The 24,098-nt window shown below is 47.0% G+C and overlaps 1 protein-coding gene across 1 annotated transcript in view; it reads left to right on the top strand.

Moving 5' to 3' along the window:
• LOC121280943 (SH2 domain-containing protein 3C-like) overlaps positions 1-24,098 on the top strand; it is a 156,069-nt gene that overhangs the window by 63,690 nt on the left and 68,281 nt on the right. The gene's annotated exons all lie outside the window — the stretch shown is intronic.

Genomic DNA, 24,098 nt, shown 5'->3' with positions numbered 1-24,098 from the left:
CTGTACCACATGCTGCGGGTGCAGAGCCCATCTCATCACCACCCTCTCAGGGTGACCTAGGCATGGGCAATATCTGCTGGCCCACCCAGGACACATGCCGTCAATGGTTCAATGCAGTAACTGCACTGAGAGTTGGGAGGGGTGGCGGCCAGGGGGGGGAAAGCCCACCTGCTGGGTTAAGTGACCAGTGCCAACATGGGCCCTTCCCAAGCACAAGAGGTCGTTGAAATGCTTCTGGCACTGGATCCAGGTGCGTCGCACCACGTCACGGGAGCTCACTATCTCCACCGCCTCCTCTCAGGCACGTTTGGTCATGTGGGGAGGGCCTCCTCCTCCCGTCCCTGGGGTATGAGGACCTCTCACTGTGTTGCCACCTCCTCGAGGAGGGCAGCAAGGCAAGCGCCTGAGAAGCGAGGGGCACAGTGCCCCCCTGCCCTACCCTCCTGCCTGTCCTGCTCACCAGCAGTGCTGGTGAGCCCTTCTGCTGGCCATGGATTGACAGCCTTTGCAAGGCTGCAGGAGCTCTTTTAAACTGGCCGCAGGGTCGCCATTGGACCCGGCAGTCATAGCTGCCCCGCTGCTGCCCGCCCACTCCCGCTGTCCTCACACTGGGCGGGCTGCATCAAATGGCAACACGGGTGGTGATCAGGTCCATGCCCGCCTGTGCCCCCTCCCTCACGGCCCCCCCAACCGCTAGAAAATTCTGCCCATAAGGTGAAGTTGTCCACTTTGGTTAAAAAAAACAGAAAGGCAGAGTACGTCTTTAATGGTGAGAGATTGGGAAGTGTTGATGTCCAAAGGGACCTGGGTATCCTTGTTCACGAGTCACTAAAAGCTAGCGTGTAGGTGCAGCAAACAATTAGGAAGGCAAATGGTATGTTGGCCTTTATCACAAGGGATTTGAGTATAGGAGGAGAGATGTCTTGTTGTAAGTGTACAGATCCTTGGTGATACTGTACCTGGAGTTTTGTGAAAACTTTGGTCTCCTTATCTATGGAAGGATATACTCGCCATAGAGGGATTGCAACGGAGGTTCACCAAACTAATCTCTGGGATGGTAAGATCGTTTTATGAGGAGAGATTGAGGAAACTGGGTCTGTATTCTCTAGAGTTTTGAAGAATGAGAGTTGATCTCATTGAAACTTACAAAATTATTACAGGGCATGACAGGGTGGATGTAGATAGGACGTTTCCCCTGGCTGGTGAGTCTAGAGCCTGGGGACATAATCTCAGGATAAGGGGTAGGCCATTTAAGACTGAGATGAGGAGGAATTTCTTCACTCAAAGGGCAGTGGATAACTCGAGGGGCTGAAGGGCCTACTCTGGCTCCTATTTCTTGTGTTCTTATGTTCCAGGCCAAATTGGTCACGGGTTTGATCGATGCTGACCTAACTGATCACATATATGCCATAGGATAACGTGCTGCATGGTGCCTGAACCAATTACAGTGACCCTACAGTTGACTTGGGAGAGATCAGTTAACACAGATCAAAGACTCTGCTGATGTTCAAAGAAACGAGCAGCATGCTGACACCTCGGCTGGTTAAAATAGTGATTAGCAGAAACAGATGGATAGGAGGGTTCCGCCTTCAATCTGTACAATGTTAACTGATTTCAGCCGGGGTAAGTGATTGGGATGCTCCAGTTGACACCAGAGCTCTTGGGTTAACAAGGGAAGATCAGCTGGGGTTTCACAGAGCCAGAAAACAGGAGCCGGTCAGAAACCTGTTTTGGGGTGGGGGTAGGGGATGGAAACTAATTGAAGTTAAGATTTTCAAGTGTGTGAGCCCGTAATTGGCATGGAAATAGTTTCCCAGTCCAATTATGGGTGGCGGCCAGGCTCTCAAAGTTCGAGTGCCAATCAGAGGCCTTCCAACTTCAGAGGACAAACAGATTTTTGATGTCCCCGGGAACCAAGGGATATGGGGAGTGGGCAGGAAAGTGGTGCTGAAGCCCAAGATCAGCCATAGCGAAGTAGGTGATGGGCCTATATGAGCTACTCCTGCTCCTACTTCCTATATTCTTATGTAGGACCACCCAGATACAGTAGAGTAACTCAGAGGGCGCTTCAACAACAAACATTTAAAAAATGTATTAGTAAAACAGAAAAAGGAGCCAGGTCACCACTATTGGGTGCCAGGGTTTGGGAGGTCCGGGGAGGGGGGTGGGGCGGGGTGGGGGGGGGGGGGGGGGGGGGGGGGGGGGGGTGCACAGGGAGAGGCGGGGAAAGGCAGCACAATCTTTCTCAAGGGCAGAATTTGGCTGAACTCCAAGCCAGGCATGCAGGGAAGGCCTGTAGACTTGCCTAATGTGCTGGCACCCTAACCTACCACTCGGTGCCTACACCCAGGCAGCTGGTCTGCCACTTGTCGCATCAGGAGACTGGAGGCTGAGTGGATAATCCATTAACAAGGATCTTAATGAGCCTAATTGCCTGCCACCTCATGGGCCCCGAACCCATCTCCTCCAAAATGTCTAGTGTCTCCCTATAACAGACGCGCCACCAAGTGTTGGTATATCGAGGACCCCTTGCACACCTCCACACCTCCTTTGAGAAAAATTATTCCTCTGTTTCTGATTCCTATCCAGGGACACCCCTATTGTGACTACGAACATTGAGTGAACACAGGGCTTGGCTGGGTCGTGACCTCCCTCCCAAACATTGCCACTGCCCCCACACACAAAGGCTGATTATCTGCTGACATTGTAGAAGCATGCAATATAGGAATGAGATTGGGCCATTTAGCCCCTCGAGCCTGTTCTGTCATTCACTTAGGCTATTGCAGGCCTGCATCTTAACGTCATCTAGATGTACATACAAACAAATGAATCAGGAGCAGGAGTAGGCCACTCTGTCCCTCGAACCTGCTCCGCCATTCAATAGGATCATGGCTGATCTGATTGTAACCTCAACCCCACATTCCTACCTACTCCCGATAACCTTTCACCCTCTTGTTAATCAAGAATTTATCTAGCCCAGCTTTAAAAATATTCAAAAAGTCTGCTTCCGCTGCCTTTTTAGGAAGAGAGTTCCAAAGACTCAAAACCCCCTGAGAGAAAAAAAATTCTCCTCATCTCTGTCTTAAATGAGCGACCCCTTATTTTGAAACAGTGACCCCCAGTTCTAGATTCCCCCACAAGAGGAAATATCCTCTCCACATCCCTCAGGATCTTAAAGGTTTCAATTAAGTCGCCTCTTCCTCTTCTAAACTCCAGTGGATACAAGCCTAGCCTGTCCAGCCTTTCCTCATAATGCAACCTGCCCATTCCTGTCTTGGACCTTTCACCCTCATTACCCTTGCCAACCAGAAAGTTATTGATCTCAGTTTTGAAATTTTCTGTTGACCCCTGACCTCAACAACGTTTTGGGGGAGAGCGTTCCAGATTTCCACTGCCCAGTGGGGGAGATAGTAGAAGTGGTAGAACTATGGGGAGCTCAGGCCTTCAGGAGTAGAAGGGTGTGGAGAGGGAAGAGCACAAACGAACTGAGGAAACAGTGAAAATAAAAACAAGGCATTGGAATGGGAGCAGGTAGCTCACTGCCTCTGGTCCGCATGTGTGTACATTTGGTGCTTGAGTCAGCATAAACCTTAAAGCATTTTGAAAAAGCGGAATTACTCATTTTTCCTGAACTGAAGTGAAACTGCTGACCATGTGGAATTCTTTTGTTTAAAATAAAGGTTTGCCAAAGTCTTCTTGGAACGTCTCCTCTGTGGTTGGTTGCATGTGTCCAGGCTGCATCCCATGTTAGACATCTTAATCCAACTGTTGCATAAAATGATAAAGAGCTCAGAAAATTCAAAGCTGCCCAGATTAGAAAAGATTTATGAGAATGGTTCCAGGGACGAGGGATGTGGATGGTTTGGAGAAGCTGGGGCTGTTCTCCTTGGAGAAGAGAAGGCCGAGAGGAGGCTTGATAGAAGCTCTCAAAATCATGAGGGGTCTGGACAGAGTACATAGGGAGAAAATGTTCCCATTGGCAAAAAGGTTGAAAACCAGAGGACACTGATTTAAGGTGAATGGCAAAAGAACCAAGGATGACATGAGGAAAAGCTATTTTCCGCAGAGAGCAGTTAGGATCCGGAATGCATATCTGCCTGGGAGTGTGATGGAGACAGATTCATACATTGCTTTCAAAAGGGAATTGGGCAATTATTTGAAGAGAAGTTTTGTCAAGATTGGATCAGTGGTCTGTGTGAGATTGTCAGTAAGTCTCTTGCTGTCCAGAGTTGAATGCTTTAATAGCTACTCAGTAAAGGCACCATGTAGCACCTTTCTACAGTAAAGGCACTATAGAAATGGAAATTGCTGCTACAACAGCAAAAGTAACAGCAACAACAAATTAATTGCAATTAATCCAAAAGTTGGTGCAAGGGAAAAGGCTTTCTTTAGATTTGTTTCCCAATTACCTCCCCACCTCTCCTGAATGTCCTGTCCATTCTGTGGACATGGTTGATGGAGTAGTCCAGTAAACTGAGTAGATTAAACCTATATTTATCCTGGTCAAAAAGAAGGACTCGATGAGAATGATGAACCATCCGTGGTTAACAAAGGTGGTCAAGGAGAGCATCCAATCAAAAGATAAAGCATACAAAGCGTTGAAAACTAGTGATAGGCCAGAGGATTGGGAATCTTTTAGGAATCAGCAGTGGATGACTAAAAAGCTAATAAAGAGAGGGAAAATTGATTATGAAAGTAAATTGGCAAGAAATATAAAAACAAACAGCAAGAGCTTCTACTGTATTTAAGGAGAAAGAGAGTGGCTAAAGTGAGCGTGGGACCCTTGGAGGATGCGACTGGAGAATTGATAATGGGGAACAGGGAAATGGCAGATAATTTAAACCTATATTTTGCATTGGTCTTCACGGTGGTGGACACTATAAACATCCCAAAGATATCAGTTAAGCAAGGAGCCAATGGGAAGGAAGATCTTGCAACAGTCTCTATCATGAGGGGCATAGAATTTGACAACCTAATGGGGCTAAAGGCAGACAAGTCGCAAGGACCTGATGGCCTGAACCCAAGGGTTTTAAAGGAAGTGGCTGCAGAGAAAGTAGAGGCATTGGATCGAAATATTCCAAAACTCACGGGATTCTGGGAGGATCCCAGTGGATTGGAAAACTGCTAATGTGATGTCTCTGTTCAAGAAGGGAGGGAGACAAAAAGCAGGAAACTATAGGTCAGTCAGTCTAACATCTGTTGTTGGGAAAATGCTGGGGTCCATTACTAAGGAAGAAATAGTAGGACATTTAGAAAAGCTTCACACAGTCAAACAGAGTCAACTGGTTTTGTGAAAGGGAAATCATGTTTGACAAATTTGCTAGAGTTCTTTGAGGATATAACAAGCAGAGTTGATAAAGAGGAACTGGTAGATGTAGTGTATTTGGATTTCCAGAAGGCATTCAATAAGGTGCCACATAAAAGGTTATTGCACAAGATAGGAGCTCATGGTATTGGGGGTAATGTATTAGCATGGATTGAGGATTTTTTAACACACAAAAGACAGAGAGTTGGGATTAATGGGTCTCTTTCAGGTTGGAAAGATGTAACTAGTGGAGTACCACAAGGATCAGTCCTAAGGCTTCAATTATTTACCATCTATATTAATGACTTGGAGGAGGGGGCAGAGTGTAATGTATCCAAATTTGCTGATGATACAAAAATAGGTGGGAGGGCATGTTGTGATGAGGACATAAGGAATCTACAAGGGGATATAGACAGGTTGAGTGAGTGGGTAGAAACTTGGCAGATGGAGTTTAATGTAGGAAAGTGTGAGGTCATTCACTTTGGTAAGAAGAATCAAAAGACAGACTATTATTTAAATGGAGAGAGACTCCAAAAAAGCGCAGCACAGGGGGATCTGGGTGTTCTTGTGCATGAAACACAAAAAGTTAGCATGCAGATGCAGCTACTAATTAAGAAGGTAAATGGAATTTTGGCCTGTATTGCTAGGGAGTTGGAGTTTAAAAATAGGGAAGTCTTGTTACAACTGTACTTGGTGTTAGTGAGGCTGAACCTGGAGTACTGTGTATAGTGTTGGTCCTCGTATTTAAGAAAGGATATACTGGCATGGGAGGCAGTTAAAAAGAGATTCACGAGGCTGATGCCTGGGATGAAGGGGTTGACTTATCAAGAAAGGCCAAACAGTTTAGGCCTTTATTCATTAGAGTTTAGAAGAATGAGGGGTGATCTTATTGAAACGTACAAGATTCTGAGGGGGTTTGACAGAGTAGATGTTGAGAAGATGTTTCCACTAGTGGGGGTATCATGAACTAGGGGATATAGTTACAGAATAAGGGGACACTCATTTAAAACTGAGATTCGAAGGAATTTCTTCTCTCAGAGGGGAGTGAGTACCTGGAATTATCTATGCCAGAGAGTTGTGGAGGCTAGATCACTGAAAGTATTTAAAGAGGAGGTAGATAGATTTTTGAAACATTGGGAAGTTGAGGGCTATAAGGAGCTGGCATGAAAGAGGAGTTGGAGCCTGGGGCAGATCAGCCATGATCTTATTGAATGGCAGGGCAAGCTCCTGCTCCTATTTATTATGATCTTATATTCCCTGGAATTTAAAAGAATTAGAAGTGAACTCATTGAATCATAATTCTTAAAAGGTTTGACAGGCTAGTTGCTGAGGTGATGTTCCTCTGGTTGAGGAGTCTAGAACTAGCGGTGACAGTCACATAATAAGGGGTCAACCATTTAGGACTGAGATGAGGAGAAATTTCTTCACTCAAGCGGCAGTGAACCTTTGGAATTCTCTATTCCAGGGAGCTCTGGTGCTCAGTCATTGAGTGTACTGAAGGCAGAGATCAACAGACTTTTGAACATTAAAGGAGTCAAGGGATATGTGGGTAGGTGAAGCTGAGGTAGATGGCCAAACATGTCTTATTGAACAGCACAGCAGGCTTGAAAGGTTGAATGGCCTAGTCCTGCTCCTATTTCATGTCCTTATGGTTCACGCAAGCAATGACAGGCTGTCTGTACCTACACCACCGACCGGAACCCCCCCCCCCCCCCACCCCCCCCACCACCTGGTGGACATTTTCCATGTGTGTCAACAGCCTATTTGATTGTGAAGGGCTTCACAGTCAAGCTCAAAGCAGCCCTCCCCTGAAAACAGCCTAAATGTCTGCAGCTTTCAGTAATCGAGGAAAGACCCAAGTTAGAAATAAACCATTGAAGAGAAACCATTGGAGAGAATACTCAGTCAGATATGGGAAAATGTATTCTTGAAACTTGAGGACAAAGAAATGGAGCAAACAGAAATTCTACTGATTAACATTAATTGTATTTAAAAAAAACCCACATTCATTGTAGGTTAACAAAAGGGAATGCTGTTTTCCACAGACATTAAACAGGCATTTAAAAAATACAAGTAGGTTTAATGCACAGTCTTAGCTTAGAAGCATATTTCTCCAGCTGACAGAAAAGAACGGATAATGTGTGAGAAAGTGACTGCAGAAAAGCGATTTCCATCAACAAGACAGAGTGTTCATTCACTGTGTGGAGAGACTTGAGGTTTTAGTACAATCCTGTAATCCCATTCACAAGTTCAAACTCCCTAATATTATTATGCCTCTTTTAGTAATCTTATCAAATCCATTTAAGAAAACTCTCACTACCCGGGCAAAAATGGGATTAAGTGCCTGCCCTGTCGGTTGGCTGGGATTGGTACATTCCGTAAGTAATTCTTTCCTCTCCCTCTCTCTCTGTAAACCATTCCCCCTCCCCAACCCGAGAGGTTTTGTTGAGATTGGATCAGCCTCTGTGTGAGACTGTTAGTCAAGTCTCTTGCTGTCTGGAGCCGGCTGCCTTAATAGTTGCTGAGTAAAGACAAGAGCTGCTCTCCCCTCTCGGTGATACAGTGGGGGAGCGAGTGAGGAGAGATGACCGAATTAGCCAGTGGGGGTTGGACCATGGGTCTGAGGTAGGTCTGCTGTGTTTTGGTTTCTCACCCCCCCCACCCCTGCCTTTCTTGTTGCAGTGAAGTTAACCTCATCCAGCTGTTGCTTTGAAAGAATTCTGTAGTTTCAGCTCGGAGTGGAATGTGGGCTTCACAGTGGAGACAGGCTTTCAGTTCAGCAAGGGTTGAAATTTATTTTCCTTATTCTCCTCTGCTGCTGGAACGACTCGAAAAGCTGCTGCAGTTTTCAAGTGTTTAACGTCGCTGCCGTGGATGGACAGTTGCCGCGGGGTCTTAAGGTGGCTGAGAATGCCAAATCTGCACAAGCTCAGAGCCTCCCTGTAAGAGATAAATAAACCAACAAGTCCCGGTTTGACCGAACTTCCATAACGCCCAGCAGGCGAGGGAAAGTCAGGATGTCAAAAAGTTGGGTAGATTGTCAGAGAGAGGTGAGAAAGTTCAAAGGAGTGAGACAGGAGTGCGGAAAATACTGGGCGCCTGTTAAAGAGTAGATGCTCAAGGGATAAGATAGTGAGTCATTAAAGACGGGGATGGAAAGAGAGAGAACGCAAGAGGGAGAATCATGGAAAAGAGATAGAGAGCCAAAAGAGACAACTAAAGAGAAACATTATAAAAATTTAAAAGAAAAATATGTAGAGACCTAGAGAATTGGAGACCATTCTCTCCTTTAGACTACTGTTTGGATTTGATTATTTAGCAACAATCTGGAGTCAGTAATTTAGTGACCATCAACTGTTCTAAATGATTCCTCGTCTCCCTCCCTCAGCTCATGAGACAGTTCCCAAGATTAGGCCACCTGATGGACCCCATTAACAGGTTACCTGACAATTTCCTCTTGTTCACGCCCTCCCTAAGGCTCATACTGGGGAATGTTTTTCCTCTTATTCGTTTATTTTTATTCGTCCAGGGGGTATGGGTGTCACTGGCTAGGCCAGCATTCATTGCCCATCCCTAACTGCCCTTGTTCAGAGGGCATTTAAGAGTCAACCGCATTGCTGTGGGTCAGGAGTCACATGTAGGCCAGACCAGGTAAGGATGGCAGATTTCCTTCCCTAAAGGACATTAGTGAACCAGATGGGTTTTTATGACAATTGGCAATGGATTCACGGTCATGTGACACTCAGGCGTAAAGATGAGAAGGTGCCAAGTTTGACCCCAGTCTCTGCTCAGGTTCCCAGTGCCCTGGGTTGAGGAAGGAAGGATCAAATCAGTCACGATTCCTGTTCTCGATCGGATGCTTTGTGATTCTTGTTGGGCGTTTGAAGAGGATGGGAGGGGCTCAGGGTGAGATAGTTCCCCCCCCCCCACCCCCCATACCCCCCACACCCCCCACCAACCAGTTGAAGGTAATGACTGCCTTGGGTCACCTGAGTAAGGTATCAAAGGATGTCAGGTACCTGTGGAAGTATACACCCAGGAAATGGTCGATGCTTTTAGACCTTGTGTGTGTGGGGGTGTGTGTGTGTGGGGGGGGGGGTGGTGGGGGATTCATTTAAAAATACAACTCGAGAAATGTATTTGAAAAAAAACAAACGAGCAAGGTTTTTTGCCGAACCTATCTTAGCTGTGGTAGAAATCGTGTCTACAACAACAACTTGGATTTATATAGCACTTTTAACATAGTACAAATGCAAAAAGGTGCTTCAATAGGGATGTTATCAGAGAAATGTTGATGCTGAGCCACACAAAGCAATATTAAGATGTGGCCAAAAGCTCCAACAAAGAGGCAGGCAGGTTTTAAAGAGCAACTCAGAAAGAGAGACCAGTTTAGGGAAGGAATTCCAGGGCTCAGTCAAGCTGAAGGCACACCCCCCCCCCTCCCCCAAATGGTGGAGCAATTAAAATCCAAGATGGTCAAGAGGCCAGAATTGGAGGAGCATGGATGATCTTGGACGCATTTGTAGGGCTGGAGGAAAGAGGGAGGGGTGAAGGCATGGAGAGATTTGAACACAAAAAGGTTCTGAAGTCGAGGCATTGCCAGTCTACTGTAGCAACGATTTTGTCCAGTGTTGCGCCTGGCAGCATTGGAGACTGGCAGTTCCCAGCTCTGGGTAGAGCCTGAAAACTCCTTTAAATGATAAATGTACATGGCTCCAGCACAAAGGACACTTCGTGCTGCACTCTATACAAGTCAACAATTTATAAAGGAAGTCTGTCAGATACTTGGAGTTTGTCACGAGAGGATTTCCCTTCTACTGTTTGACTTCAGAGCTATTTGTGCACCATTTCCCTTAGCATGTCATCATCTTGAGCACTCATCGGCTTTCCTTTGTCACTTCTAGGATCTTTTTATAATTCTTTCATGGGATGTGGGCGTCATTGGCCAGGCCAACAATTGTTGCACATCCCTAACTGCCCTTGAACTGAGTGGCCTGCTAGGCCACTTCAGAGGGCAGTTAGGAGTCAACCACATTGCTGTGGGACTGGAGTCACATGTAGGCCAGACCAGGTAAGGATGGCAGATTTCCTTCCCTAAAGGACATTAGTGAACCAGGTGTGTTTATATGACAATCTATGATAGTTTCAAAGTCACCATTACTGAAACTAGCTTTCAATTTCAGATTTATTAATTGAATTTGAATTCCACCCAGCTGCCATGGTGGGATTTGATCCCATGTCGCCAAAGGATTCACCTGGGCCTCTGGGTTACTAATCCTGCGACATTATCGCTATGCCACCGTCTCCTCCCAAATTGTCAATTTCAATTTAACAATTATGTTTCTGAAATTAAACGTCTCTCTGCGGGAGGTAAATGAGCAGGGTTGAGACATCAGGCAGCTGTGGGCGATGAGAAGCATCTCTCCAGTAGGGTAGAGACGACAAGTAAAAGGTCAGACAGAGCAAGTTAGTGCATTTTCTTCATCCTTTGCTCTCAAGAATGGCTAGGTTAAGAGGATTGTCAGAAACCGTGTCTCAGATAGACTGTAAAGAACAGGGAGAAATACAACAGAAAATGCTGGAAATACCCAGCAGATCAGGCAGCGTCACTCAGAGAGAGAAATGTATCTAAGAACGTGGGTAAAGAAGTACTCGGCCTCCTTGATGTCTTGGTTTCTAACTACACTAGCCAGAGTCGAGCTGATCCATACAGAGCAGGGGAATCCTCTGTTCCATCTTCAAGTAGCAGCGAGGTAGCCAATCCCAGCCAGGGTAGTGGGTATGGGTGATACAGTTGGGCGAACATGTATGAGCCCTTAGCATGTGTATCAGGAGTCTGTCTGCTGTAAGGTCAGCACAATCGGGCCTGACCCTGTCCTGTCTAACAATGCATAAAGTGGCAGAAGCTTCTCAATCCCGTGGGAGAGCAGGGTGGGCTCCCAGGAATTTTGAATTAGAAGCGGACCCGATGCCTTCATGCCTCGATCTTCCTGGGGCAAGGCTGATCTGCTCCTACACACATCATCCCTCACCAGAGCCACACCTATCAGTGGGCACAGCTGAAGTCCCGAGCCATCCTGTAGAGGGATTTCTGCTCCACAGGGATGGCCTGACAGCTGTGGCCAGAGAGTTATCTATGTCTATCCTCTTTAGAGGATGCTTCAGGATTGAGATGCCTTTGTGTTTCCCCCTCTGACAGTGGCAGCACCCGCCTTTACAATCTTTAACTGCACGGTGGACCTGGAAGCGTCCTCTTAACTTGCTGCCTCTGGGAAGATTTCTGAGTGGGGTCAAGACCCCAAAATGTTCCCAACTCTCATTCATAACCAAAGGCAGAAGATTCCACTAAGAGCAGTAAGTAGCAACTAGGAGTTTTCCTTCCAGAGTCTATTCAGCTATCAAAGTCTTCACAGTAAAGTCTGATTATTCATTCTCAGGGTGTGGGCATCACTGCAAGGTTGGCATTTATTGTTCATCCCTAACAATTGAGTGGCCTGCTCAATCACATCAGAGGGCAGTTAAGAGTAAACCACATTCGTGTGGGATTGGAGTCACAAAGAGGCCAAACTGGATAATGATGACAGATTTCCTTCCCTATAGGGCATTAGTGAACCTGTGGGGTTTTGTACAACAATCTGACAACTACATGGCCACTTTTACTGATAAAATAAAGTCCAGTTTCACAAACAATAGACTATCATACCTAATATCCATAAATACCCCCTTTACAGTGGGAGTCACTGAATAGTAATCAGGGTCAAGAATCTTTGGCTGGTTATTCTCCTCTCTAGATCAAATGCAGGTCAGTTCATATTTCCATAAGCATTTCCCTAGCGGAGATAAGCTAACTCAACTCAGACCAGGTATTGAACCTGAGACTGCCTGGTCAATATTGCTGAATTCCGAGACACCAGGGAAGCACAATTTATTTTGAAGTGTGGTGCTGACACTTGGGGACTTTGATAATATCATACAGCACACTGACCTCATCACAAACATATTCATTTCTAAATCTGGTGAAACAAATTGTATTTCGCTCAGCGGACCATTTAACTGCCCACCCCACCCCCATTGCTCTGCCTAAAACCAGATGTTCCTAACAACAATGAAAGGGCTGACCGTGCCTGGAGAGCAGAGTGAGTGACCCTGGCTCACGAGTTGCCCTTTAATATTGGAGAAGTTCACCTTGCGATGTTTAGAGAGGAGCTGCAGGAATTAGGGATGGAAAATGTGCTCATCCCCAAGTCGGTCACTGCGCGGAGTGAAATTTCATTCTTAGTGAAGGAGTTCATTTTTAAAAAATTGCAGCTGACTTCAATCCTGGTTCATCAACTATCCCGGGTTTGGAAGAACAGTAAGCACATTTAATTATGTCTCAGTAGTATGCATTTATCCAAAAGAGTCACTGTTTAATTGTGTGAACTTGGTCTGATTTTACTTCCCACCCCATAGATAATAGTTCAGCCCCCAGCCTGGTTAAGATCAGCTAACACAAAGCAGTGTTCCTCTTTCAGCATTCTAAAGGGACCGTTCCTTCTGTGATATCCTGGGTTCACTTCTCAATCACCCCCAACACCCTGACCCCTTCCCACAGCACCTTCCCACGCAAACACAGGAGATATAACACCTGCCCTTTTCCATCCTCCCTCCTCAACGTCCAAGGCCCCAAACACTCCTTCCAGGTGTCACAGGTGTTTTATGTGAAATTCTTTCAATTTAGTCCACTGTATTCGCTGCTCACAATGTGGTCTCCTCTACACTAGGGAGACCAAACATAGATTGGGCGACCGCTTTGCAGAACAGCTCCATTCAGTCTGCAAGCGTGACCCCCAGCTTCCAGTGACCTATACTTTTAATTCCCCACCTTGCTGTCATGCTGACATCCCTGTCCTTGGCCTGTCTCACTGTTCCAGTGAAGTTCAATGTCAGGACAGCACCTCACGTTTTGATTAGGCACTTTACAGCCTTCCAGATTCAACACTGAGTTCAACAATTTCAGACAATAAATTCTGCCCCCATTTTTTGTTTCCTTTTCTTTGCTTGGTTCAGTTTTCTCTTTCAGACAGCAGCACACCTGCTCTCGCCACATCTTTAGCTTCCTTATTCCTATTCCTCCCCATCACTATTCCCTTTGGCCCTGGAAGACCAACTCTCCTGTCATTCAATCTCTCCCGTATTCCCAGCTACCCCTTACTCAAAACCTATTACATCTCTAACTTTTCACTGTGCTCGTGAAAGGTTATCAACCTGAAATGTTAGCTCTGTTTCTCTCCCCACAGATGCTGCCTGATCTGCTGAGCATTTCTGGCATTTTTGTTTTGATTTTATATTGGTGAAAATCACCTCTTGCCTCTGTGTATGGTTATCATATTCTTGTTTCACACTCTTTGGGCTAATCTGCCCCCTCGCCATCAGGAACCTGACATTGGGACCATTTCCGGATTTCAACCTCACTGGTATCTGATGTTTGCCCTGCCTGCACCCTCACTGTCCAATCTGGGCAGGTTCTGGCAGTGGGAATGCCCCTGTAGAATGGGCACCAGGCAACCCTCACTGTGAGACCAGTGGCAGCATGGTTGAGGGTCAGACTGATGGACTGGCAGGGAGACAATGCAGCCAGTCTCATTATCAGCGGAGGGGATGAAGTGCAAAATGCACCTGGCCATTGGATGCATCCGATCCCACGATTTCACTACCCAAGGACAAGGCTGCGATATGGGCAGGCAGCAGCTTTGCCATTTGCTGCCTCTGAGCTCTTCAATATCCTCAATAGTAACGAGACTTCAACTTCGTGTTGTGAAGCGGGGTCCTCTCACCTGCTGGGGGTAGCGGGCACAGTGGGGGGGCTTCGACAAATAAATGTATGTGTGGGGGGGTGGGAGGGGGTTGTGTGTATGTGGGGAGGTGTGGGTGGGGGTGTGTGTGGGGATGGGTGGGTGTGTGTGTGTGTGTGGGTGTGTGTGGGGGGATGTGTGTGCGGGGTGTGGGGTGTGAGGGTGGGTGGGGGGGTGGGTGTGTGTTTGGGGTGGTGGGTGGGTGTGTGTGTGGGGGTGTGTGTGTGGGGGTGTGTGTGTGTGTGGGTGTGTGTGTGTGGGTGTGTGAGGGGGGATGTGTGTGCGGGGTGTGGGGTGTGGGGGTGGGTGTGGGGGTGTGTGGGGGGGTGGGTGTGTGTGGGGTGGGGGGGTGGGTGTGTGCATGTGTGTGGGAGTGTGTGTGTGGGGGTGTGTGTGGGGGGGGGGTGTGTGTGGGGGTGTGTTTGGGGGGGGTGTGTGTGGAGGTGGGTGGGTGTGTGTGTGTGTGGGAGTGTGTGTGTGAGGGTGTGTGTGGGGGTGGGTGGGGGTGGGTGGGATGGGTGTGTGTGTGTGGGGGGGTGTGTGTGGGGGGGTGGGTAGGTGTGGGGGTGGGTGGGGGTGTGTGTGTGGGGGTGGGTGGGGGTGTGTGTGTGGGGTGGGGGTGTGTGTGTGTGTGGGGTGGGGGTGTGTGTGGGGGTGTGTGTGTGTGTGTGTGTGTGTGTGGGTGTGGGTGGGTGTGTGTGTATTGGGGTGTGTGTGTGTGGGGGTGGGTGGGGGTGTGTGTGTGGGGGTGGGTGGGGGTGTGTGTGTGGGGTGGGGGTGTGTGTGTGTGGGGTGGGGGTGTGTGTGGGGGTGTGTGTGTGTGTGTGTGTGTGTGGGTATGTGTGTGTGGGTGTGGGTGTGGGTGTGTGTATTGGGGTGTGTATGTTTGGGGGTGGATGGGGGTGTGTGTGTGTGGGGGTGTGTGTGTGGGGGGTGGGTGTGGGTGTGGGTGGGGGTGGGGGTGTGGGGGTGGAGTGTGGGGATGGGTGTGTATGTGGGGGGGGAGTGGGTGGGGGTGTGGGTGTGGGGGTGTGTGTGTGGGAGGGTGGGTGGGGGTGTGTGTGGGGGTGTGTGTGTGTGGGGGTGGGTGCGTGTGTGGGGGTGGAGTGTGGGGATGGGTGTGTGTGTGTGGGGGTGGGTTGGGGGTGTGTGTGGGGGTGTGTGTGTGTGGGGGTGGGTGCGTGTGTGGGGGTGGAGTGTGGGGATGGGTGTGTGTGTGTGGGGGTGGGTTGGGGGTGTGTGTGGGGGTGTGTGTGTGTGGGGGTGGGTGGGGGTGTGGGGCTGGGGTGTGGGGATGGGTGTGTGTGTGTGGGGGTGGGTGGGGGGTGTGTGTGGAGGTGTGTGTGTGTGGGGGTGGGTGGGGGTGTGGGGGTGGGGTGTGGGGATGGGTGTGTGTGTTTGGGGGTGGATGGGGGTGTGTATGTGGGGGTGTGTGGGTGTGGGGGTGGAGTGTGGGGATGGGTGTGTGTGTGTGGGGGTGGGTGGGGGGTGTGTGTGGGGGTGTGTGTGTGTGGGGGTGGGTGGGGGTGTGGGGGTGGGGTGTGGGGATGGGTGTGTGTGTTTGGGGGTGGATGGGGGTATGTGTGTGGGTGTGTGTGTGTGGGGGGGTGGGTGGGTGGGGGTGGGGGTGTGGGGATGGGTGTGTGTGTGTGTGTGTGTGTGTGGAGGTGGGTGGGTATGTGGGTGTGGGGATGGGTGTGTGTGTGTGTGTGTGTGTGTGTGGAGGTGGGTGGGTATGTGGGTGTGGGGATGGGTGTGTGTGTGTGTGGGGGTGGGTGGGGGTGTGGGTGGGGGGTGTGTGTGTGTGGGGGTGGGTGGGGATGTGGGGGTGGAGTATGAGGATGGGTGTGTGTGTTTGGGGGTGGGTGGGGGTGTGTGTGGGGGGTGCGTGTGTGTGGGGGTGGGTGGGGGTGTGGGGGTGGAGTGTGGGGATGGGTGTGTGTGTGTGTGTGTTCAAAGAGTGAAGTGAATTGCGCCTTCATTTGCCTTAATTGGCTACTCACAGCTGCGTGTCAGTAGCTGCAGCCACTGGGAACCTGGATTCATGAAAAGGCATTGGAGGTGGGAAGATGTTGTGGAGTTGACCCAGATGCAGGCTGTTCCACATTTCCACAAGCCCCCACCACCTCCAAAGCTGCCTCTGTGCAGCTGGGAAACTTCAGCCCTTTGACTTTTCTCAGTTTACTTTTTTCTGCTTTTCAAGTTGAGGGGCATGAATGCTGGCGAACAGGACGCTTTCCATTTCAGGCGCTCAGTATCAAAAATTATCATTTTCAATTAGATGCAACTAAAGCTCTTTCTATTCTGCCCACACTTCAAAAAGCCTGTGCCTGCGCTGCCAGTGTGACATTTTCCCATTTCCCATACCAGCTGTATTGGTCTGCCAAGCAGTAAATGGATATTTTCCTCATTCAGACTGGCTTTATGCTGTGGACAATGCACATGGGGAGATAAGATCAGATACCAAACTCATTCTACATTGGACCTTGACTGACTTCACTTGTCACTTAGGACTGGATGAACCCAGGGGAAAGAGGGCATAGGTTACTGCCTAACCACTGTGCCACCAGCTTCCCTACTCTCATGGTCTCCTTGTCTTCCACACTTGTAGCAATTTATCCACTTCACAACCTAGGGTCACATTCACATGTTTATAATAATCTGTAAAGTTGTTGAGAGGCCCATGTGGTGTGGATGTCAGAACAGATTTCAACACTTGCCTGGTTTGTCGATTAGGGCAGTGGTGATGAATACATAGTGAAAGAAAGGCCTTGCATTTAGCTGGCACTTTTAACAGCCTCAAAACAAATTATGTAGTGTTGTGATGTAGGAAATGTGGCAGCCAGTTTGTGCACAGCAAGCTCCCACAAAGAACAATGAGATAACAACCGGATAACCTGTTAGAAATGGACGTTGAGGAATAAATATTGACAGGACAGCATTCTTCCTCACATAGTGTCACAGGGATGTTTTACGTCTGTCTGAAGGGGCAGATGGCACCTTGGTTTAACGTCTCATCTGAAAGACAGCACCTCTGACAGTGCAGCACTCCATCAGTACTGGAATGTAGCATTAAGTCTATATGGAACAGGGCATGAACCAAAAGATAAAAATAAAAAAACTGCGGATGCTGTAAATCCAAAACAAAAACAGAATTACCTGGAAAAACTCAGCAGGTCTGGCAGCATCGGCGGAGAAGAAAAGAGTTGACGTTTCGAGTCTTCATGACCCTTCGACAGAACTTGAGTGAGTCCAGGAAAGGGGTGAAATATAAGCTGGTTTAAGGTGTGTGTGTGTGTGTGGTGGGGGGGGGGTGTGGTTTGGGTGGGGGGAGAGAGAGAGAAGAAGTGGAGGGGGTTGGTGTCACATCTTTTGCTGATCTGCTTCTATTACTGCTTGTTTGTCCCTACAACCACACCAACCCCCTCCTCTCTCTCTCTCCCCACCCAAACCACCCCCCCCACCCCCCCCCCTCCCCTGCCACACACACACACACACACACACACACACACACACACCTTAAACCAGCTTATATTTCACCCCTTTCCTGGACTCACTCAAGTTCTGTCGAAGGGTCATGAAGACTCGAAACGTCAACTCTTTTCTTCTCCGCCCATGAACCAAAAACCTTCTGGCTCAATGGCAATGGCCCTCAGCCTTAAAGTAGTTGGTTGTTGTGCTGAGAGTATTGGACGGTGGACTAAGATGAACAGTACCTCTGATCTGTGTTTATCTGTGAGGATGTTCATCACTTTATGATGAAACGTGCCTGCTGTGTTTGTACTTTTTACTTATTTGAGAATATTGTGAAATAAGAGACGTCCTGAGGTACAATAATATCCCAGGGGATGTTCCACCATGCAGTGAGACAGGGTGGTAGGAATGTAGTTTAACCATGTGGTGAGCTGCACTCTCCTAACAATGTACTAAGTAGAAAACAAAAACAGAATTACCTGGAAAAACTCAGCAGGTCTGGCAGCATCGGCGGAGAAGAAAAGAGTTGACGTTTCGAGTCCTCATGGTCAACTCTTTTCTTCTCCGCCGATGCTGCCAGACCTGCTGAGTTTTTCCAGGTAATTCTGTTTTTGTTTTGGATTTCCAGCATCCGCAGTTTTTTTGTTCTTATCAATGTACTAAGTAGATTAGGGGCACTCGCCATCCCTGTCCCTGTGTCTGTGCACCCCCTCCCCCCCCACAACCGTGTCTGCCCACAGCCCCTCAACATGCAGCGGGACAGAGGAAACCAGAGGCTATGGTGACTCCTGTTCTATGGGACACTCCGACACAGAGATGCTCCTATGGTCTGGTTTAACACTTTAGCGCAGGAACTGTCTCTCTCCTGTGTGGAGAAAGGGAGGGGAGTTGGGAAGAAATAACAAAGGAATGAATAAAAATAAGTAAACGGGAGGTTATTTAAGTTTGATTGTAGTAATCTGTTGTCATGGAGACCATTCCAGAGGAAGCACATATCACTGGGTGATTGATGGTGGAACTAATCCAAAGTCAACAAGGAGACTGTTGGAGAGGGAGTGAGCACTACATCAGCTTGAAGCAGACTGGCCTGCACATCTGATAACCTCCCCAATGAAATATCCCAAATTAACAGCAGGGAATCCTGCACATTCATTTTTAACATTTAACCTGCAATATTTTGCAGTGGTTGAGTAGTTTAATGCACCCATCATGTGTTTGCAGCATCACAGTAAGGCCTCAGGATTCTGTGCTCCTTCAGGGGCCAGGGTAGCTGCTCTGGGCCATGAGGAAACCCCCCTGGGATACTTACAAAATGAATCAGGCAGGATTCCTGCTCCTGCTGAAAGTTGGTGTTGTGTGTGTGTCTGGCTCTGTTGTATTATTCACCATATTGCTTCTAGCTGTGGCTCAGTAGGTAATGCACTCACCTCTGAGTCATAAGGTTAAGGGTTCAAATCCAACACTAGTGACTTTTGAGCACAAGTGAAATGTACAGTAATGAGGGAGCTCTCCACTGCATTATTGGGGAGTCCTGAGTTTTGAATGAGATGTTAAACTGAAGTGCTGTGTTTCCTCTTGGGTGGATGTAAAAGATCTCATGGCACTATATCGAAGAAGAGCAGGGGAGCTATCCCTGGTGTTTTGGCTAATATTTATCCCCCAATCAACATCATTTAAAAAAAATCTGATCATTATCACATTGTGTGCCAATTGGCTGCCATGTTTCCTACATTACAACAATGACTACACCTCAGAAACACTTCATTGGCTGCAAAGTGCTTTGAGACCTCCTGCATTTGTGAAGGGTGCTATGTAAATGCAAAGCCTTTTTAAGGAGATGGCAGTTTTAAATAAAGGGAGTGGCACGCAGAACGTGTGCTCCATGTAACGGCTCGGCTCAGCTCGATTGCTTGTTTGGGGTGCTCCTGTGGACAGCTGCTTACAGATCTGTAACTTGAGATGCCTCATACAACAACAGATTGTACAACTGCCTGCATTCTTGACACTCAGCAGTCCTGTACGTTCAGCACTTGTCTAAATATCTTTCAGCAAATTGCCACTCCTGGAGGGCTAATCACTCAGTCCTTCCCATTCTGGCAATCAACAGATCCTCCTTTCAAAACCCCTTCAAAGTTCCTGTGTTTAATTTACCATTAATATGCCGTTGCTTAAAATTCATTTGCTTCCCTCTTGCTCTATGGATTGCTCTAGTCTAGTAGATTGATGATAAAGTAAAGAATGTGATCATCATTAGCAGTGGAATGGTCCATTCAAGGGGGAAAGAGATCTTGAAACTGTGGGTTGGGCTCTTCCAATGGTTTACCTAACGGACTGGGTGATAAAGTCATACAGATCAGGATGGTCCCAAATTCAGTTCCGAAGAAGAGTCATATTGGACTCGAAACATTAACTCTGTTTCTCTCTCCACAGATGCTGCCAGACCTGCTGAGTTTTTCCAGAGCTTTCTGTTTTTATTTCCCTTCCTTTGTTCAATTGATATCAAACTGGACAGCTTTTGGGGGGGAGTGGGGGCGCACCAGAAATAGCCTCAGAGCCCTGGGGTTTAGAAAGGGGAAAATGTTGCAGTATTGCTGACCCTGACTGTTATCTACCGATCCCAATTCAGAGGCTGGTTCATGAGCATGTGTGTCTATGAGGGTGTGCATATTGGGAAGGAATGGCTTTTGGTTTGCTTTCCATCCAAGTGCGCACACTCATTGGCCCACGCTCACTGCCAAGGTTCATGCAGAAAGACTGGCCACACTTTGGCAAGGTAGCAAATAGCAGCCTTTGAAGCCGTGATGTGAGTTAGTGCCCTCAGGGCAACAGGGAGATAATGCTCCATGTTATGTATTAAATAAAAGATGACTGAAAGCAAGATGAGCTAACCGCAGTTAATTAATAGCATCATTACACAACCATTCATTGTTGCACAGTTACTATGTTTTATATCATGTTAACGTCTTATTAATAGCCACTTTATCTCGTGGTAATTGCTTTTAATTGCTTCTTCATATTCCCGCCCCCCCCCAACCCACTTTAAATCAAAACACTACCCACAATGGGAAGGGAAGCAGATTGTGAAACATTAACTCTTTTCCTGATGCAGCTCACCGCACCAAAGCACTCACTATTGGAAAATGGTCTTTGTGTTGTTTATTTTTCCCAGTGTACTCTCCTCCCCACCCAACCTGCACACCGCCCCCCCCCCCCCCTCCATGAAAGGGCAACATGCTGGGACATGGTTCATACACGCGCTGCCCATCCTCTTGGACTTGGGATATGTGAGCCTACGGAATGACTCTTGTCAAGCTTTTCAATCTCAAGAGGCATCGCGACCAAATCTGTCCTGTCCTCTCTGGGCTTCACATGAAAAAAAATCACCTTTCAGCAGAAACCTCTAGGAAACGGACTAAGAATGGGGAAACCTTGAGTGATTTGCCCAATGGTGGCTATGTAACTATTGGATTGTTGTAAAAAACCCATCTGGTTCACTAATGCCCTTTAAGAAAGGAAATCTGCTGTCCTTACCTGGTCTGGCCTACATGTGACTCCAGAGGCACAGCAATGTGATTGACTCAACTGTCCTCTGAAATGGCCTAGCAAGTCACTCAGTTGTCAAAAAAGTTGCCAGCACCTTCTTGAGGACAATTTGGAATGGGCAATAAATATTGGCTTTGGCAGTAATGTACACACTCCTTGAATAATTAAAAATATAGTGATTGTTACACAGACGGGGTGTGAGTAGGAAGCATGTGTCTGAGAGAAGATTGGATGATGAATACAGCAGCATGCATAATAGAACTAAATTATTTAGTAGCATAGACTGGTTGGGCTGAATGGCCTTTTCTGTGCCATATAACCTATGTAATTTCTTAATACGCCAACCCTATCTGAGACCAGCTAACTCAGTACAGACTTGGGATTGAACCTGTAACATTGCTGGTCAAGGAACATCGGGACAGATGTCAGCCATCCTGCATGACTCCATTCTAAAGTGGGCTGTACATCTAGGAACATGGCCACCGCGACAACCTCGTTTGTGTTTTCACTCTAATTTATGTTGAGTAATTTTTCCTGCTGAATTACTCCTGGCTTATTTGTGTTTAGTTGTAAACATGCTACACAAGGGTGGATTTTATAAACTGACCCCAATAATAATCAAAGACCTTGCTATACAGGGTAATGTCAATACACAAAGTAGTTCATCTGAAAGCTAAATCTGACTTGTGCCAGGTGCTGATTGGGTTAAACTAGTGAGTGTTTCCAGACCCATGTCCGATGCAGACTGAAAGGATACACATGTCCAGATCGCTGGTTCCTGAGTTTAAGAGGCTATGTCACTTTGAGTGTAGCAGAAACAGATGTTGTTCCACTAAAATGATCTTGCTATATTCTCTCGAGAGAATTTATTCTGCTAGTTGAGCATTAACTGGACAACATGGCTGAGGTATTTGGGGAGTAAATGAAGAATCTCTATAATTGAAAGTTTTTGTGTAATAGTGCACATCACAGCAAATCTGAACATCAAACCCAGAAGGTTACGTATGTACCATTAAAATCATCCATCATATTTTGCCAAGTGTCTTAAATAAACCACAATCTGTCTGGTGACCCAATGCTGATTAGTTCAAAGGCAGAAAAAAAATGCTATCCAATCAAATTGGTCACACAGCCTTTTCTAACTCTCCCCCTGTCCTCCCCCTGAAAATAACGTTTATTTAAATTTATTTAAAAATTACACCAATCCAATAAAATCACTAAAGTTACCCATAGAATTATCACTCAAAGTCAGAATTACCTGCGTAAAGTTTTCCCTGCACTACAACTTGTCACATTGACAACCATTTGTTATTTATAGACGATTCCTGTGAGGTACAAGTGCTGTAGAAAATTTAATTCCTTGGAAATTTCAACTTGTCAAAACATCGTTTACCATTTATTTTTGCTGATGTGTCAGTGCCTTTAGGAGGGTCAAAAGGAAAGATGGCGTGAGTTACAGTGGGTTTTTCCGCCTCCATGTTTCTTATTTCCTCTGATAAAGGTCTTGCTTCATTGGAAGTCCATGAGCACTGACCATCCTCAAGTATCTCAACTGACTGGTTACACTACACCTTCCTGTCCTTACACGATGACACAGGCAGTTTCCAGTGGGAGACACTGGCTATGATCAGGAGGTGCGGGGGGCAGTCCACTATAGCTTGCTAACTCCGCATATAGACCAGGGATCATTTCTAGGAGCTTCTTTGTCCATATTGCTCAGCTACCCAATGGATGGGAGATGGCACGGGGGTCAGAAGGAGCTGTGTTAGGCCAGCATGTGTTTTAGGTCAGCTAAAAACTGGATAATATTTCTTCCCCTGGTGAGTGACCTTTGCCTGTGCTGGTATGACAGCGAGGAGACAAGCTCACACACACACAGACTCTGTCACAAGTGAGCTATTTGTTCCTATTTTTCAAGACCACTAATATTATCATAATGAAGCACATAAAGAAGCAGTTGTGAAAATTCCATTTGGTATCCACTATGTTGGCAACTGGAGACAGCTTGTACTGAGGTGGTCCTGTGTGTTTCATGCCCTCAATTTCTGGGCCAATATTTTGATCCATATACACCTCCGAAGCAGATGTGATGGTGTCACTGATCTCACCATTGTGCATACCTCAGGGTTGACATTGTATAGAATAACATTGAATCTACTTCACAGAAACAGGCCATTCAGTTCAAGCGGTCTATGCTGGTGTTTACGTTCTATAAAAGCCTCCTACCACCCCTCTTCATCTAACCCTACCAACATATCCCTCTATTCCTGTCTCCCTCATGTGCTTATCTAGCTTCCCCTTAAATGCATCCATGCTATCCACTTGTGGTACCAAGTCCCACATCCTAATCACTCTTTTTGGGGAAAGAAATTTTTTCCCAAATTCCCTTTTGGATTTATTAGTGCGTATCATATACTTCTGACCTGTGCTTTTGGTCTTCCCCCACAAGTAGAAATATCAGCTCTATGTCTACTCTATCAAACCCCTGCATGATTTTGAATGTCTCTATTAGGATACAATTAGTATCCTGTGAGACACCCTACAAGATAGCAGTGCTCCCTTAAAGGCTTGAATCCCCTTCACTGAAAGATGAAATAACTAATCAAGCCAGGAAGCTCGATAGGAAACCATTCTATCCAAACATCGGACCCAGATTCCGTTCCCAGATCAACGTGGAACACAGAGTTTGAATAGCTGGAAGTTTGAGTGTGACCCAGGTGAATTATTAATCACAAGGCCTCCCCTTTCTGTGAGTCTATAAAGAAAAAAAAGAATTGTTAGGTCCTTGAGTTCCTACTCTCTTGATTCATTGCGAGTTTAGTGTGCTCGCTGTTTCCAAGAACGATGTATATTATCTCGTTCAGTGTAACAGCCAAGTCTACAACAATTCCCAGCCCCTCCCCATGTTCAGGCTTTTGGCTGAATGAATGTTTTAAAACCAA

The sequence above is a fragment of the Carcharodon carcharias genome, chromosome 8 (genome assembly GCF_017639515.1).
Source record: "Carcharodon carcharias isolate sCarCar2 chromosome 8, sCarCar2.pri, whole genome shotgun sequence".
Classification (NCBI taxonomy): Eukaryota; Metazoa; Chordata; class Chondrichthyes; order Lamniformes; family Lamnidae; genus Carcharodon; species Carcharodon carcharias.
The sequence above is the reverse complement of the archived record's forward strand: the minus strand, read 5'-3'. Positions and strand labels throughout refer to the sequence as shown.